The sequence below is a fragment of the Ranitomeya variabilis genome, chromosome 4 (genome assembly GCF_051348905.1).
Source record: "Ranitomeya variabilis isolate aRanVar5 chromosome 4, aRanVar5.hap1, whole genome shotgun sequence".
Lineage (NCBI taxonomy): Eukaryota > Metazoa > Chordata > Amphibia > Anura > Dendrobatidae > Ranitomeya > Ranitomeya variabilis.
The window spans coordinates 521,169,584-521,181,881 of NC_135235.1; the positions used below are offsets into that span (position 1 = coordinate 521,169,584).

A 12,298-nucleotide genomic window follows, 5' to 3' on the forward strand; every position below is an offset into this window, starting at 1 on the left:
GCATTATGGTTGGCATATACAGTTGCTATATGATTCATAGTTGATCGACTTGGCTACCCCTGGCAGCCGAGGCCAATTTTCATTTAGTTTCTTTAGTTTTTCTCCTCCTCCTAGCATGAGCCATAAGCTTTTTTTTACTTCTCCATTACATAGCCGTATGAGGGTTTGTTTTTGTGAGATGATTTGTATTTATAAATGACACCATTCATTTTACCATTTACTGTACTGGAAAATCCAGATGCTGCTAATTAACGAAAAAAATGCCAATCTGACATAATTTTTACTGCACAATGAGCCCATAAAAACAATCTGGCAGCATGATCTTCCAGGTCAGTACAAATATCGGTAATACCAAACTTATAGGTTATTTTTTTCTGATTTTAAGAACTGAAAAATGGAGAAGATTTTGAGTACCTACCATAAAATCTCTTTATTTGGAGCCTTCATTGGGGGGGGGGGGGGGGGGGGGACAGGAAACTATGGGTATATGCTGCTGCCACTGGGAGGCTGACACTATGCAAAACAAAGTTAGCTCCTCCCCAACAGTATATACTTAAGAACAGGCATAAAGCTAATCAGTGAGAAAGCAGTAGGAGAAACAACAAGAATACAACAATCATAACATAAATAAAACAAATAAACAAGGGTGGGTGACGTGTCCCCAATGAAGGCTCAGAGAAAGATTTTGCGGTAGGTACCCAAAATCTTAATTTATCGCTTCATTGGGGGGACACAAGAAACCATGGAGCGTCCAAAAGCAGTCCCAAGGGTGGGTAAAAGTAGTACCCTCAAGTCAGAGCTCAGGCCACTGCAGCTTGCAGATCTTTCTACCAAGGTTTGCATCCATCGAGCCGTAGGTGTGAACCCTGTAGAACTTGGCAAAGGTATGAATGGAAGACCATGTAGCAGCCTTGCAAACCTGTGAGGCCAATGCCTGGTGGCAGACAGCCCAGGAGGCACCAACAAGTGGAGTGAGCGGTGACCCTAAGTGAAGGAGCTCGGACCCATAGTCAGCAGTCTTCCACAATGGCAGAACAAACCTAGCAAGCAATGGTAGACTTTGAAGCAGCCAAACCTTTTCGAGGGCCTTAGGGAATTATGAACAGCGAGTACGCACGTCTGATGGGTGCTGTCCTGAGAAGGTAGAGACAGAAGATTCTTACCAGGTCCAGCTTGTTTAGAGACTGTTGGAGAACGAGAAGGGCATGTACAAAAAGAAGGAAGGGCATGGACCAAGAAGGAAGAACAATGTCCTCATTGAGGTGAAATGCAGAAACCCTTGGGGAGAAAGGATGGGATCGGACTTAATACTACCTTCTTGTGGTGGAACACTAGATAAGGGGAAAGACAAGAGAGGTCTGCGCATTCAGAAACTCGTCTAATAGAAGTAATGGTGACCAGGAAAGCAACTTTCCAGGAAAGGAGGGAAACTGAAATTTCTCACAGAGGTTCAAATGGCGACTCCTGAAGAACCTCGAGCACTAGACTGAGGTCCCAAGGTTCTACCGGAGGCCGGTAGTCGGGGAATGGAGTGCACAACTTTTTGCAGGAAGGTCCTGTTCTGCAGGCTAGATGCTAAATTCTATTGAAAGAGGATAGAAATGGCAGAACCCTGGCAGTTGAGAGAGCTGAGAGACAGGCCTGGTTGTAGGAAGTGCAAAATGGATGGCAAATGAAAGACCAATGGGGAGGTCTGGTTAGTTTCACACCAGCGTAAAAAGCCTTTCCACGTACGGTGGTAAATGCAGGAGGAAGAAGGCTTCCTCACCCTGATCATGATCTGAATAACATTATCGGAGAAAGTCTGGAAGGTCTGGGGAGTTTCCACGGAGTGTCCATGAAGAGGTTGATTACTTATGCGTACCAGGGTCTTCTGGGTCAGTCTGGAGCAATGAGAATGACGGGCACTCCCTCCATCTTCATCTTCTTGATCACCTTGGGGATCAGTGGCAAGGGAGGGAACAGGTACAGGAGCGAGAGCTAGGACCAAAGAATTACCAGGGCTTTAAAGCCGATTGCTAGAGGGGCGCGTTATCTGGAGTCTATCTAAGGAACCTTGTGGTTCAGTCTGGACACCCATCAAATCGACGTCGGGAGTCCGCCATAAGAGACAAATCTCGTGGAAGACTGACCGATTCAGGGACCACAAGACAGTGGCGAGACCTTCTCGGCTAACAAATTTGGCGGCCAAGTTGTCCACTACTGGAATGTGTACTGCTGAGGTCATCGGTACATTCTGGTCAGCCCATAACAGAATCTGCATCACTTCTGAAAATACTGCTCAACTTCGGGTTCCTCCTTGATGGTTTATGTATGCCACCACAGTGGCACTGTCGGTTTGGAACCGAATCGGATGGTTAAGGAGAAGATTCTGCCAGTGAAGTAGAGCAAGAAATATTGCCCCAAGTTCCAGAATGTTGCTGGGAAGAGACGATTCCTGAATCCCACGTGATAGAACAGAGTGTTTCTCTCTGGGCATAAAAACTCTTGATCGTGCGGTGCCTAACAGCATGCCAAGAAAAACAATACATTGGACTGGAATCAAAGACGACTTTGGGATGTCGATAAGCCTAGACGGGTGAGGGTGTCCATAGTGATCTGTAGACTCATGACATGCTGGGGAAGACGCAGCCTTGATGAGAAGGTCATCTAAATAAAAGGCAACGAGAATGGCTCTGCTCCGGAGAATAGCCATAACCATCACCATTATCTTCGTGAAGACCCCGATGCTGCGGGCTAAACCAAACGGCAGTGCAGTGAATTGAAAGTGGGATTGCTGTAATGCGAACCAAAGAAATCTCTGATAGGGGAAAATGGGAATGAGTAGGTAGGCATCTTTAATATCTACCAAGCATAGGAATTCCTTGGGTTCCATGGAAGCCATCACAGACTGAAGTAACTCGATTCAGAAGTGGCATAGGTTTGTTCAATAGCTTGAGATACAGAATCGGGCGAATGAGCCATCCTTCTTTGAAACCACGAACAGGTTTGAATAAAACCCAAATAGAGTTCTGGTGGAGGAACAAGGGCGATGACCCCTGCCTCAAAGAGGAGGCTGATGGCCTTGAAAAAACAGGGAATGAGGGAAAGGTTCTTTGGTGGGTGGGACTCACAAAAATGAGGGAATGTAGAAAATTCTATCTTGTAACCATTGGAGGAGACGTCTGCCCAACCTGAGAGGATTCCCAGGTGGAAATGGCCCGTCATGCTGGAGGGCTCATGAGTGCCAGGTGGGAACTGGCTTGAAAGAAAGCCTCTCTCTCTCAATGGGCTTGAGATTTGTCCTGTCGGTTACTGGTCTGGACTTTGATTCTCCAAAAGGAACAAAACTGTACTGTGCGACATTTAGGAGGCAAGTGCTTAGGCCTCTGATGAGGGAGTGAAGTACTTTTACCCCCAAAATGGTATTGGAAATTATCTATTTCTTCTCCAAGAAGATGTGAACCCTAGAAGGGAAAGCTGGCGAGGGACCTTTTGGCAGCCGTGTCTGCGTTACACGACTTCAACCGTAAGACCCTGCTGATGGTGATGATATTGTTGGCTGCCAGGGAGGAACAAGTGACTGCACCGAGAGGCTTTGAGGAGATACTTCCCTGAGTGACCGATTTGGTCTGCCTGTTCGGAAGGGCATGGCTGACAGGATACCCTGGTAGAGGTGTTTTGCCTAGGCTGAAACCAACTTGGATACCCATGCCGCAGGAAGGGCAGAGGGCCGAACGCGTGGCTTCAAAGGCTTATTTGGCAAAGGCTTAAGTTTATGTCTGTCAGAGGGCTCCTTTAAGGAGGCTGCATCAGAAAGAGGAAGGATACTGTTAGTGGAGGGCTGGGAGACTGGGGGTCCACTGAGGAAGCCCATTTCTGAAGCAGATCAAATTAAAAAAAGGATACAATACGTCCATGCGCTTTCTTCTCTTAAAATGCTTTTTTGGGTGTTCCCACTCCTTAGAGAAGATTCCAGTGAACTCCTCGTGGTTGGCGAAGGTTCAGGAAGGAAAAAGAGTTTTGGAATGATACAGTCTGCTCAGAGTAAGATGTTTTTAAGTAACCTACAGACATTGTCAGGTTGGCAGTGTTAAACTGATTAAAATGATACCTGGGGTGAAGAAATCCATCCGAAGCACAAACGGTCTGTCTCTGTGATGAGGAACATGCTTGTGCTTCGGGGCGGCCTGTGGGCAGGTCTCTTCATGCCTTTTCTAGCTTAGGGTACCGTCACACAGTGCCATTTTCATCGCTACGACGGCACGATTCGTGACGTTCTAGCGATATCGTTACGATATCGTAGTGTCTGACACGCTACTGCGATCCGGAACCCCGCTGAGAATCGTACGTCGTAGCAGATCGTTTGAAACTTTCTTTCGTCGTCAAGTGTCCCGCTGTGGCGGCATGATTGCATCGTGTGACACAGGTTGTATACGATGTGCGCACAGTAACCAACGGCTTCTATATCGCAAATACGTCATGAAATTATCGCTCCAGCGCCGTGTATTGCAACGTGTGACCACAGTCTACGACGCTGGAGCGATAATCATACGACGCTGCAACGTCACGAATCGTGCCGTCGTAGCGATGAAAATGGCACTGTGTGACGGTACCCTTAGAGCAGGAAGATAAGACTGCCTACAGTCCTGCCCTGGAGCATTGGTATCTCATTAGTTGCAAACTTCTAACACTGATTACGCTGGATCCACAAGACAGATTTCTTCAACCTAGGTATCATTTTAATCAGTTTAAACACTGCCAACCTGACAGAGTCTGTAGGTTATTTAGCAAAATCCTGCTGACAGGTTCATTTTAAGGGTCTGATTAACAGCTACAATCAGAATATTTACTATATCTTGTAGTTTAGAGATCTTTTCGGAGTCTAGATCAGAATCTGACTCAAACTGGGGATCTGACTCCTGCGCAACTGGTGTATCAAAGAGTGGGGGGTGGGGGGATTGCGATCCTGAAGGACGGAGAGGATGATGAGGAACTAGACAATGAGCTAGTGCGGGCACAATTTTTTGAACAGCTGGAATACCTGTGTGGTGTATCCTTTTGGGATTGAGGGGACACAGTGTGTAAAGTACCTAGGGGACCGATCGGGGGTCCCGTGTTGGAGGCAAGGTTGGACAGTCGTTCTAAGACCGAAACCAAGGTCTGGGATACCTTGGTGAGGTCAGGTACTGACTGGGAGAGAGATGCAGCCCATTCAGGGGGATGCGCACTCTCATTTCGGGCTGTGGGGGGCTCCTAGGGTGGCATACTAGAAGGGTAAAGTGGTAGACACGAGATTGATTGATCTTGCTTCCCCATCACCTGGGGATCGCTGTTATATGGAAGGCGACATTGCATTATTTCCTGCATGGCTGTGAATTAGATGTTAATATATTTTTAAAGGAGCCCCCTGCCTGGTCGGAGAACACCTGTCCTCAAGATCCGGAACACTTCTTTGCACACCTGAGGTAGAAGCCGGACATAGAGAACCTGGGTGTAAACCATCGGGCGGCTGTACGCATATCCTCGGGCTGGCATCAGAAGGTCAGTGACAGTAACGGGCCCGTCTTACCACTACACACGTCTGGCTCTAGGGGCGAGCGGGCCCGGGGGTGATGTCAAGGACAGTTCGCCTTTCCCTCTATGTGGATGCCCTGGGCACGCTTGATGTGTTAGGGGGATAGGGTCCTACCGGATAGACCAGGGAGACAACAGTAGCGACACAATCCCACACTATGCTCTTGGTCTTTAGAGGAGAGAACAGAATGACAAATTCCACTCTGTCACCCATAGTCACAAGTTGAACCTGCAAAATGGAAATCATTAATAAAAAAACAACAAACCTAAGGTAGAAACGAGTCTGAGTGCAGACCCATGTCTGCCTCCTACTGACACCAAGCTAAAACAGATTAGCTTTATGCCAGTTGGTGAGTATATACTGTTGGGGAGGAGCTAACTTTTTTTGCTTAGCATCAACCTCCTAGTTGCAGAAGCATATTCTCATGGTTTCCTGTGTCCCCCAAAGAAGCGATCCAGAAAAACATTTTTTTCAAAGGTGTAAAACAACAACAACGTTTGTGTCACCATTTTTGATATGGTAATGTTTTTTATTTTTCCATCAATTGAACAGAATGAGGGCTTGGTTTTAATAACCTTCTGGTAATATACAACATTTTGATCGCTTTTTTGGTATTTTTCTTTTTCTTTTTTTTTTTTTAAGGCAAGAGTGGCTATCAAAGTGCAGTTCTGGGGTTACCATTTTTTTTCCTCTGTTTACTTTGTTTATTGCTCATGCTTGTTTTACATTTTTGAAGAACTGACTTTTACATATGAAGCAAAAGAAAATATGCTTTTTATTATTATTTTTAATGGAGGAAGGGGGGATGGGATTAAAATCCTTACTTTTTACTACCATTTCTTAGCAGGGTGGATAAAAATCAATGTTTTTTAAAAAAAATCAAAAAAAATTCGGATTTTTTTGATTTAAATCGGATTTTTTTGATTTAAATCGGATTTTTTTCAATAAACTGCTTTTTGAGGAAAATATTTTACCATCCAAAGGTTCTTCCATCATGAGATAAAGCTGAGTTGTTTAACTCAGTAGAATAAAGGCTGTATATGTGTAACATTCACAATGCCATGCTCTTCCAGAGGTTTCTGTAGGATGCTGACTATCCAACAAGTTTGGGCATGTCAACTGAATGGAAAAAGAAACTAAACCAAAAGTGAAACCAAGCTAGAAGTGTGGAATTAAAGGGGCAGTATGAACAAAATGTGGAGGCTATTAATAGTTTATACAATTAAGACATGCTGCTTTTAAACACCTACCTATTGCCATATAGTAAAACAAAAAAGATTTTTACTTACTTTGGGGTCCCCCCCTCACCCTGGCGTTAGATCGTTGCCCCTAGTTTCGTCCGTGTAACTATGGGCGCACATGCGCACTGCTCTCACTTCTCATTTTAATCGTGATTTATATTAAAAAAAACCTTTTGATTTAAATCAGTGATTTAAATCATGATTAAAATCATGATTTAAATCGATCCGATTTAAATAGAAAAAAATCTTTTGATTTAAATCGTGATTTAAATCATGATTTAAATCGGCGTGATTTAAATCAATCCACCCTGTTTCTTAGCCCATTTAGGGCACTTGAACCTGCGATCACTTCATTTGATTGTGCTCTATACAGAAACACTACTATATTGCAATATATAGACAAAAGTTAGGTTCTCTTCTCAGGAGGACAAAGATGATAGCAATGAGGGCCTCAAGCTGCCATGACAACCCACTGGTCTCCCACAATCACATCAAGGGGGGCTGATGACATTTAACCCCTTAACGACCGCCGATACGCCTTTTAACGGCGGCCGCTTAAGGGTACTTAAACCACAGCGCCGTTAATTAACGGCGCTGTGGAAAAAGTGAATAGCGCCCTCCAGGGTCGTATTTTCTCAGGGGTCTCGGTTACCGGGGGTAGCCGAGACCCCAGAGAACATGATTCGGTTTTTTTTTACCGACCCCCGAGTTGCGATCGCCGGTAATTAACCGTTTACCGGCGGTCGCAAAAAAAAAACAAACAAAAAAAAAAACGCGATTTCCCATTTAATTTCTCTGTCCTTCGATGTGATCGCACATCAGAGGACAGAGAAATGGGGTCCCCGATCGCCCCCGATACTCACCTGTCTCCCCCGGTGCTCCTCGTGGCTCCCGATGGGCGCCATCTTCTTCCGGCAAAAAAATGGCGGGCGCATGCGCAGTGCGCCCGCCGGCCGGCACCCGGGAGATCTTTGGGGTCTCGGCTGCTGGGGGTAGCCGAGACCCCAAAGAACATGATCGGGGTCGGTTTTTACCGACCCCTGTTTTGCGATCGCCGGTAATTAACTGTTTACCGGCGACCGCAAAAAAAAAAAAAAAGCGATGTGTAATTCTCTGTCCTCTGATGTGATCGCACATCAGAGGACAGAGAAATAGGGGGATTCGGGGACCCTATCATACTTACCGGTGTCCCTGGGTCCTCCTGCGTCCTCTCCTGCCGGCCGGCTTCTTCCTATGGAAAGAAAACGGCAGGCGCATGCGCAGTGCGCCCGCTCTCTGCCGCCATCTGCCGGCCGGCAGGAGAGAGGAGTTGGGGCTAAAATTAGGGTTAGGGTTGGGGCTAAATTTAGGGTTAGGGCTGGGGCTAAATTTAGGGTTAGGGTTAGGGTTACGGTTGGGGCTAAAGTTAGGACTAGGGTTGGGGCTAAAGTTAGGACTAGGGTTGCGGCTAAAGTTAGGGTTAGAGTTGGGATTAGGGTTTGGATTAGGGTTGGCATTAGGGTTATGTTTGGGATTAGGGTTAAGGTTAGGGTTGGGATTAGGGGTGTATAGGGATTAGGGTTAGGTTTGAGGTTAGGGTTGAGATTAGGATTAGGGGTGTGTTGGATTTAGGGTTCTGATAAGGGTTATGGTTGTTTTGGAGTTAGGGTTGCGATTATCCTTAGGGTTGTGATTAGGATTATGGATCGGGTTGGCATTAGGGTTAGGGCCTCTTTCACACTTCAGTCTTTTGGCGTCAGTCTGAAACCGCCATTTTCGTCAAATAGCAGATCTGCCATTTTTGGGGGGCGGATCCGCTATTTTCCCATAGACATGCATTAGCGACGGATTGTGGCGGATGGTCGTCCGTTCCATCCGCCATGCGACGGATCCGTCGAGATTTGGCAGACGTCATCTAGACATTGACGGCCATTGTAACATTTTTTATCTGCGGCGAAATTGCGGTTCGCGACGAATCCGTCGCGTTCGTCATTCCATAGAATGGCCGCCTATGGGCGACGGATCCGTCGTTACCGTCATTTCGGCGGATCCGTCGCCTCAATCCGCTTTTTCAATTGCGCATGCTCCAAAAAGTAGATACTTTTCCCAGACAACCCCCAAGTAATGGATCCGTCAAAAAAACGGATCCGTTAGAACCGTTTTCTCAACAATTGTGACGGATCCGTCGATCCGTCACTATGTCGGAGCTGACTGACGCCAAACAACTGAAGTGTGAAAGAAGCCTTAGGGATGTGTTGGGGTTAGGGTTGGAGTTAGATTTGGGGGGGTTTCCACTGTTTAGGTACATCAGGGGGTCTCTAAACGTCACAGCCAATTTTGCGCTCAAAAAGTCAAATGGTGCTCCCTCCCTTCCGAGCTCTGCCATGCACCCAAACAGTGGTTTACCCCCACATATGGGGCATCAGTGTACTCGGGATAAATTGGACAACAACTTTTGGGGTCCAATTTCTCCTGTTACCCTTGTGAAAATAAAAACTTGGGGGCTAAAAAATCTTTTTTGTGGAAAAAAAAATATTTTTTATTTTCACGACTCTGCATTATAAACGTCTGCGAAGCACTTGGGCATTCAAAGTTCTCACCACACATCTAGATAAGTTCCTTGGGGGCTCTAGTTTCCAAAATGGGGTCACTTGTGGGGGGTTTCTACTGTTTAGGTACATCAGGGTCTCTGCAAACGCAACATAATGCCCGCAGACCATTCTATCAAAGTCTGCATTCCAAAATGGCGTTCGTTCCCTTCCGAGCTCTGCCATGTGCTCAAACAGTGGTCCCCCCCCCACACATGGGGTATCAGTGTACTCAGGACAAATTGGACAACAACTTTTGGGGTCCAATTTCTCTTGTTACCCTTGTCAAAATAAAAATTTGGGGGCTTAAAAATCTTTTTTGTGGAAAAAAGTTTTTATTTTTATTTTCACGACTCTGCATTATAAACTTCTGTGAAGCAGTTGGGCATTCAACGTTCTCACCACACATCTAGATAAGTTCCTTGGGGGGGTCTAGTTTCCAAAATGGGGTCACTTGTGGGGGGTTTCTACTGTTCAGGTACATCGGGGGCTCTGCAAACGCAACATAACGCCCGCAGACCATTCTATCAAAGTCTGCATTCCAAAACGGCGCTCCTTCCCTTAAGAGCTCTGCCATGCGCCCAAACAGTGGTTTACCCCAACATATGGGGTATCAGCCTACTCAGCATAAATTGCACAATAAATTTTGGGGTCCAATTTCTCTTGTTACCCTTGAGAAAATTAAAAATTGCAGGCTACAAAATCATTTTTGAGGAAAAAAAAAAAAGGATTTTTATTTTCACGGCTCTACTTTATAAATTTCTGTGAAGCACTTGATGGTTTAAAGTGCTCACCACACATCTAGATAAGTTCCTTAAGTGGTCTAGTTTCCAAAATGGGGTCACTTGTGGGGGGTTTCTACTGTTTAGGCACATCAGGGGCTCTCCAAACGCGACATGGTGTCCGATCTCAATTCCAGCCAATTCTACATTGAAAAAGTAAAACGGCACTCCTTCTCTTCCAAGCTCTGCGGTGCGCCCAAACAGTGGTTTTCCCCCACATATGGGGTATCGATGTACTCAGGAGAAATTGCACAACAACTTTTGTGGTCTAATTTCTCCTGTTACCCTTGTGAAAATAAAAATTTGTGGGCGAAAAGATCATTTTTGTAGAAAAAAATGCGATTTTTTTATTTTCACGGCTCTACGTTATAAACTTCTGGGAAGCACCTGGGGGTTTAAAGTGCTCACCACACATCTAGATAAGTTCCTTAAGGGGTCTAGTTTCCAAAATGGGGTCACTTGTGGGGGGTTTCCACTGTTTAGGCACATCAGGGGCTCTCTAAACGTGACATGGCATCCGATTCTCAATTCCAGCCAATTCTGCATTGAAAAAGTCAAACGGCGCTCCTTCTCTTCCAAGCTCTACGGTGCGCCCAAACAGTGGTTTACCCCCACATATGGGGTATTGGCGTATTCAGGAGAAATTGCACAACAACATTTATGGTTAAATTTCTGTTTTTACACTTGTGAAAATAAAAAAAAATGGTTCTGAAGTAAAATGTTTGCAAAAAAAAGTTAAATGTTCAGTTTTTGCCTTCCACATTGTTTCAGTTCCTGTGAAGCACGTAAAGGGTTAATAAACTTCTTGAATGTGGTTTTGAGCATCTTGAGGGGTGCAGTTTTTAGAATGGTGTCACACTTGGTTATTTTCTATCATATAGACCCCTCAAAATGACTTCAAATGTGATGTGGTCCCTAAAAAAAATGGTATTGTAAAAATGAGAAATTGCTGGTCAACTTTTAACCCTTATAACTCCCTAACAAAAAAAAAATTGTTTCCAAAATTGTGCTGATGTAAAGTAGACATGTGGGAAAGAGGGATTTTTGGTACTTACCGTAAAATCTCTGTCTTGGAGCCTTCATTGGGGGACACAGGACAACCATGGGTGTATGCTGCTGCTGCTAGGAGGCTGACACTATACAAAAAAGGAAAAAGGCGTAGCTCCTCCCCGGCAGTATACACCCACCGACAGGCACCAAGCACCTCAGTTAGTGCAAAAAGCAGTAGGAGAAGCGACAGAACTCATAACAGTAAAAGTACCAACTCAACTAGGGTCTCCAGGCCCCAAACACGGTACCAGAACAAACCAGTAGGGAGGGTGCTGTGTCCCCCAATGAAGGCTCCAAGAAAGAGATTTTACGGTAAGTACCAAAAATCCCTCTTTCTTTATCGCTTCATTGGGGGACACAGGACAACCATGGGACGTCCAAAAGCAGTCCCGGAAAAGGGTGGGTAGAAAGGAAAAGAGAAAAGGTCTCAGGTCGGCCGGTGTGCGACCGCCGCCTGCAGTACCTTCCTACCAAGACCTGCATCGGACGAGGCTTGGGTATGAACCCGATAGAACCTCGTAAACGTGTGCAAAGATGACCAGGTTGCGGCCTTGCAAACTTGTAAGGCGGAGGCCTGGTGGCGAACAGCCCAAGAAGCTCTGACAGCTCTGGTGGAGTGAGCTCGCACCCCCGGGGGAGGACGTGCCTCATGAACACGGTACGATTCTGAAATTGCCAAGCGAATCCAGCGCAAAATGGTGGATTTAGACGCTTGAAAGCCCTTCCGACGACCTTCAGAAACGACGAGGAGAGAATCGGATTGACGGAAGGGAGCGGTTCTAGAAAGATAGACCCGAATGGCCCTGACCATGTCAAGCTTGTGAAGAGACTTCTCCAAAGGATGAGCCGGAGAAGGGCAAAATGATGGAAGGACAATGTCTTCGTTGATGTGGAAAGCCGAGACCACCTTGGGAAGGAATTCAGGAAACGGTCGAAGAATGACCTTATCCTGATGAAGAATCAGGAAAGGGGAACGACATGACAGGGCTGCCAACTCGGAGACCCTCCTGATGGATGTAATGGCAATGAGGAAGGCGACCTTCCAAGAGAGAAGGGAAAAGGGCACGTCATGAAGAGGCTCAAAGGGAGCAGCCTGAAGAG

At 45.9% G+C, this 12,298-nt stretch overlaps 1 protein-coding gene across 2 annotated transcripts in view; it reads right to left on the bottom strand.

Moving 5' to 3' along the window:
• The window catches only part of UBE2Z (ubiquitin conjugating enzyme E2 Z), a 52,822-nt gene that overhangs the window by 12,072 nt on the left and 28,452 nt on the right, over positions 1-12,298 (bottom strand). The gene's annotated exons all lie outside the window — the stretch shown is intronic.